The following is a 6,000-nucleotide window of genomic DNA, read 5'->3' as shown; positions in this document are numbered from 1 at the left end:
AGTTTATTTTTCATGTGTTTGCAGTTGAACAAGAACTAGTTACACCATGTTAGGCATTATTACCTGGTTACTGTTTTCATTTGGACTTTTAATATGAAATGAACTACAGTCCAGAAATGAAGGGTAGACTTGTGATCTAAATCTTGAGGCTGAAAGATACAGGCTTTTCATTCAGATCATGAAGAATTGTGGCCATGAAAAGTTTAGACCCAGGCATGGTGGCACACACCAGGAGACAGAGGTAAGCAGGTCTCCGAGTTCAAGGCCAACCTAGTACAGAGCAAGATCCAAATAAATAAAGCTTAGGTGCAGGCATAGTGATACAAGCCTTTAATCCCAGCTTTCAGTAAACAAGGCCATGCAGATTTCTGAGTTCAAGATCAATCTATAGAGCAAGTTCTAAGACAGCCAAACATAGGCTGTGAAGTAGTTGAAAACAGAAAGCTGGTGATAATGTAACAGAACAAGTGTGGACCATGTTCTAGCTCCACCAATCAGCAGAACTTGGCAGCTTCAGCCATGTGAATCTGGATTTAGAATCAAGAATAGACTACTGGTACTACTGGGACAATTGATGCTGATTAGCTTGAGTCAAGAAAGGAGTGGTAATTAGGGGCAGACAGTATCATTGGAGTGAAATCTGGGAAGCATTTTTCTGAGAGCACAATGAAGCCGTATTCCAGAGAGAGCCAAGGTAGTACCTTGGGCTGCATCTAGACTTGGTAATATGTAAAAATTATCCAGATGGTACTGGTTTTGAAGGCGTGAAGTGGTAATGGAGAACAGCTGAGAGACTTGGTACTGTGAGAGACCAGGAAAGTACATTGGTGAAGGTACAGCCTCAGTTGCAATTGGCAGCCCAGAACTGAAGGGGCCATGTAAAGAAGTTGAGGCATGGCACCATGAAGGTTGTCTATAATAGGCTTTTGGTGAAGCCTTGAAGCCAGAAGACCTCAGCCTACTGGAAACGCCAGTATTGTGGCATGACCAACAAAAACAACAGCAGCAGTTCAATGGAGTAAATCTTGGAACTACAGAGGGCAGAGTTGGAGAAGTAACCCAAGCACTTTGAAGGAGCTCAGATCATGTGTAGACCCTAGACACTGGAACAAAAAGCTGTGAAGTTTAAGTTGCCTTGAATTTCCCAAGATGTCAGAGATGTCAGACCTGTAAGATACCTTCCAAGGAAAGTTGCTAACAGGGAGTAGAAGCAGCCCAAGAGTCCAGTTTTTTACTCCTGAATGCCAATTCTGCCAATAGCAGACAACAAACATAAAAGTTGAAGATCTGAAAAGCACTTTAGCATCAGACATGGTGACAAGGAATTTGGAGTTTGCCTAACTGATTTTCTCTTTTCTACTTTGGTCCAGTATTTCTTTACCATTATGTTTTGGAATGGTACTGTATATCTTGTGATGTTGGAGGTATGTTATCTACTTTTTGAGTTTGATTTTATAGGAGATTGATTACAGTTAAGTGACTGGATGAACCTAGAAGAGACTTTGAACTTTGGACTTTCAACATTGTTGAGACTGCTGTAAACTGTTGTTGACTTTTTGAAGTTGGACTAAATGTATTTCTAATTATGTCATGGCTAGGTATGGCCCCCACAGATTCCTATGTTTGAACAAGCATATAGGGGCAGAGAGTGGTTTGAATATTCTTGACTCAGGAAGTGGTACTATTAGGAGGAGTGGCCTTGGAGAAAGCATGTCACCATGGGGGTAGGAAAAAAGAGCTTCCTCCTAGCTGCCTGAAGAAGCCAGTCTTCAGCTGTTTGCCTTCAGAACAAGATGTAAAATCCTCAGCTCCTCCAACACCATGCCTGCCTGGATGCTGCCATACTTCCTGCCTTGATAATAATGGACTGAATCTCTAAACCTGTAAGACAGCCCAAATTAAATGTTGTCCTTGATAAGAGTTGCATTGGTCACGATGTCCTTTCACAGCAATGGAAACCCTTACTAAGACAGATCCTTATGTAAATTCCAGGGACAACTAAACCCATAGGTATGTTCCAGATGAGCTAAGCTATATTAAGCAGGCAGAAAACTTGTCTATGTTAGCTCAAACAAACCCATGGAACCTGGCCAAGCAAGCAGATGATTAGTTCATGTGCTCTCAACCCTTATTTTATAAGCTCCTCCAGGATCAACCTAGCCCTCTTTATTCTCTAGAGAGAGGGGAGGCAATTATTTTTTTCATTCCCTTCTATATACGTTAATTCTTGATGTATCTCATCTTCTGGAAAATGATTGTTCTCAATGGTATCCACAGAGATAAAACTGATAAAAGAAGACTTTGATGGTGATCAAATTTGAACCCTGAGATTGGTTATCCTCCAACATCCTTCCTGGACTTTCTTTCATTTTCTAAAAAAACTTAAATATAATTACACTATCTGCCCCAACTACTCTTTCTTCCCTCTAAACCCTCCCAAGTACTCTACCTTGCTCCCTCTTTTTCTCTGTTATCATTACCTATATGTTAGCATTTCCTCTAGACTCACATATAAGAAGACTCTCTTTCCTCTTTCTCCTTCCTTTCCCTTTTTCCTCTCCTTCTCCCCTTTCCTCTCTCCTTTTCTCCCTCCCTCTCTTCCCCCCAACATGTCACTGGCCAGCCTTTTTCTCTTCCCCTCTCCTTTATCTTTCTGTCTTTATCTATCACCCTTTCTCTCCCTCTATCCCCTTCTCCGAGTCCCAATAAAGTTTCCTTTAAACTAAGCCTGTCATTTGGCTGATTTCTCAGAGGGAATGCTTTGGCATGGGCCCACCCATGCTCTCTCTTCTACCACACCACACAACAGTGGACATTTACAACTCATCAACTGCCAACCAGCCCACCCACTAACAACAATTAGGTAAACTTTTCAGTCTTTTTAGCATCTCCATGAATCCGTAGGATTGACCTTTCAATGTCCATCACTCCTCTGTTGCTCTCACAAGCAGAGATGCTTCCAGCCACAGCCCTTAAGGCTGATGTGAATTCCACCCACTCCACCTATCCTCATAGTACTTCCTGGGCCATTGTGACCCTGCCTGCCCTTTTCACCTGGCCTTTTCCCACCAGCTGCAGAGCAGCAACCTTGCAGTTCCTTAGACCCTCTGGAGCCATTTCCCTTCTTCTTGATATCCTCCTCTTCAAGTCATCTCCATGGATGGAACTCCTCCCTGGAGCTCAGCTCTCCACCTCTGCCTTCCTAAAAGTCCTGGTACCAGGCACAGGACCCCAGCCTTGACAGACTATGCTCTGACCCCCGTTGAGTTGTGGTGTTGATCCACTGAAAAGCTTGTGTCCATGTTTTTGTACTTTCTAGGTCTAGGGACACACTCAACTCAGCTGTAGTGACTCTCCATGTCCCCTTTCTCATCCACAGGGATGACCCTTTCATGGGATGCCTCTTAAAAGAAAAACAAAAAAAATTAAATCCATTCATCTTTCCAATCAAAATTCTGTAAATAATACTAGTGATCAGGAAATAAAAAACAAGTCTCTATTTCTCTTTTCTCTAAGCCTTGTTTCTTCTGGCCTGGTCTTAATCAAACTACCCCTGAAATGTATGTATCATTTCTTTGTGTTTTGATTCTAAATTCGACTGAGATTCATTCCCTCCACATTGTACTGGCTCCCAGCCTGCCCATGTGGACCTGCTCACCCCCAGTACCTATCCTTCACTATAGCTTGGATGTACCTCTGCTCTAGCCCTCTCACTGGTTGGCTGCATGGCTGCAGGCCCTGGAGCTCTCCACTAGTTTTCTCCAGATTTTATTTATTTCCAAATTCTCACTGCTACAAATGATCTAAATAACTTCTATACTTAACTTACTCTGACTACACTTAAATTGTTATATCCTAAATGTCTTTTTCCCTTAATTTTTCTCCATTCTGGCCTTATTTTTAAAAAAATTTTTGTTATAAAACATCAATTATAAAACTTCTTAGTCCTAATTATGTTTATTATTAAAATCTCCTTTTAGTCTAATAAAGTAACACAGCTCATATTTTAAATTTATATAAATTTTTGTATGGTGATAAAAATTCAAAGTATTTCTACAACACGCTATGAATACAATTCAACCCTGATTTAAAATGCTTTTATATGATGATTAAATTTCAAAATCATTGAGGTCCATTCAGATTAACAAAAGCTAATTTAAAATGTATGTCTAGCTATTTGTCTCTTTGTTAGCACATATCCAATGCATGCTTATATAAATGAATGTTGTTTCTTTTAGATTTTATTTAAACATATAAACTTAAAATTATTTCATACTGATCTATTGATATTTCACGCTATTTTAAAAATATTGCTCCCCCTTTCAAACTCACACATGTTTTTAAAGTCCAGGACCAAAATAGAAATCAAAAATCTATGCTCAGGTAATCTTAAATCACTTGACATTTTATTATGGGATGTTAACAACACATGACTGGTTGCTGTCTTTCCTAAGGGATGGAAAAGGTGGAACTACAGCCCCACTGCCATCTTCCTAGAGAGCAGTCATATGACTGTCAGCCATCTTTGTTGTGGGAAGTCATCCCTTCACTCCCATTTGCTTGAGAGCAACAACAGGTGACCTGAGCAGACCAAAAACATCAGGTTGTCAAAGATACTTTTAAATTGAAATAGATTTTTAACAAATTTATCTCTTTTGTAAAGATTTTTATATGCTTTAGGAAAACCACTCAAATCTATCTTTTATGGATCAAATGGACTCCATCCAGATAAGTACTCCTGTCAATCGATAGCACAATTCCCTACCTGTTGTCTATTCCACAGGGTGGGAATCCTACCTGATTCCCTGGTTTGGGGACTCACCTCCTCTAACCACCAATGCTATGGGGCTAAGGGTTACAAATTTCCAAACCTACTTAATTGCATTTTCTGCCTCTAATATGTATATGTGTTTCAGCATCTTGCCAAGTTCAGGTGTTTACTCGAAATATGTATCCAGGACAGTTCCAGAGAAGCAACTCACAGTTTCTTTGGTCTACTTTCACAAACGCTTCTACTCTCAGATGGTCCCACAGACTGTGGACATCAAGAAATAGCCAGCTCTTCCAGGACTTGATCAGCATCCCTATCTCAATTTTCTTAGGTTTCTAGAAGGCACAAAGTCAACAGGACATAGTTAAAGAACATGAAGACTCTTTCTGTCTTACCATCACCTCTTTCTAATTCCTCATTTTTTTTCTAGTTCCTCATTTTTAATTAAACCAAAATGGAGGTATATGTCATTTCCTCTAGGCTCTACCCAACAGTTACCTAGCAACATTCAGATATGAATTTGACTGGCATGTAAAAGAAAGCTCGCCCTCTCTCTCTCTCTCTCTCTCTCTCTCTCTCTCTCTCTCTCTCTCTTTCTCTCTTCATACTCTCTACCTCTCTTTCTCTCTCTTATTTGTTCCTGGCCATCCTCTTGCCTTCTTTCTCTCCTCCCTCTGTCCATCTTTGCTCCCCTTTCTCTGTCTCTATCTCTTTCTCCAGATCCCAATAAACTCTCTTTTATACTAATACTCTTTTTCTCTGCAGTCATTTACTGCCCATTGTTCTTTGTTTAGGGTTGGATCCCTATGACACTTCCCTCTTCCTTGTTAGCATAGCTATCAGTATTATATGTTTTCGGGCTTATTTAAGCAGCCATATTGTGAAAGTCCTGAGTGAAGCTTCTCTCTCATTCCCAGAAGACAAACCTCACAGCAGATTTCCTAGTCCTTAGGCTCTTTCATTCATTCTGCCTCCGTCTTCTATTATATTCCCTGAGCTGAGCCTTAGGTGTAGAAGTTGAATTGGGGATGGACAGCCCACAATCAGTTGTTCTCTTTATTTTGATCACTTGGGTTTTCTTCAATAGTATCTATTTATTGCAAAGAGATGTTTCTTTGATGAGAAATGATTGTTATACTTAGCTGTGGGTATGAAGATAGATGTTTAGAATGATGTTTGTTTGATAGAAATTATGTTTGTTTTACAAAGTAGTGGAAGTTTCTCCTCTA

Source organism: Rattus norvegicus, chromosome 4 (genome assembly GCF_036323735.1).
Source record: "Rattus norvegicus strain BN/NHsdMcwi chromosome 4, GRCr8, whole genome shotgun sequence".
NCBI classification, from domain to species: domain Eukaryota; kingdom Metazoa; phylum Chordata; class Mammalia; order Rodentia; family Muridae; genus Rattus; species Rattus norvegicus.
The sequence above is the reverse complement of the archived record's forward strand: the minus strand, read 5'-3'. Positions refer to the sequence as shown.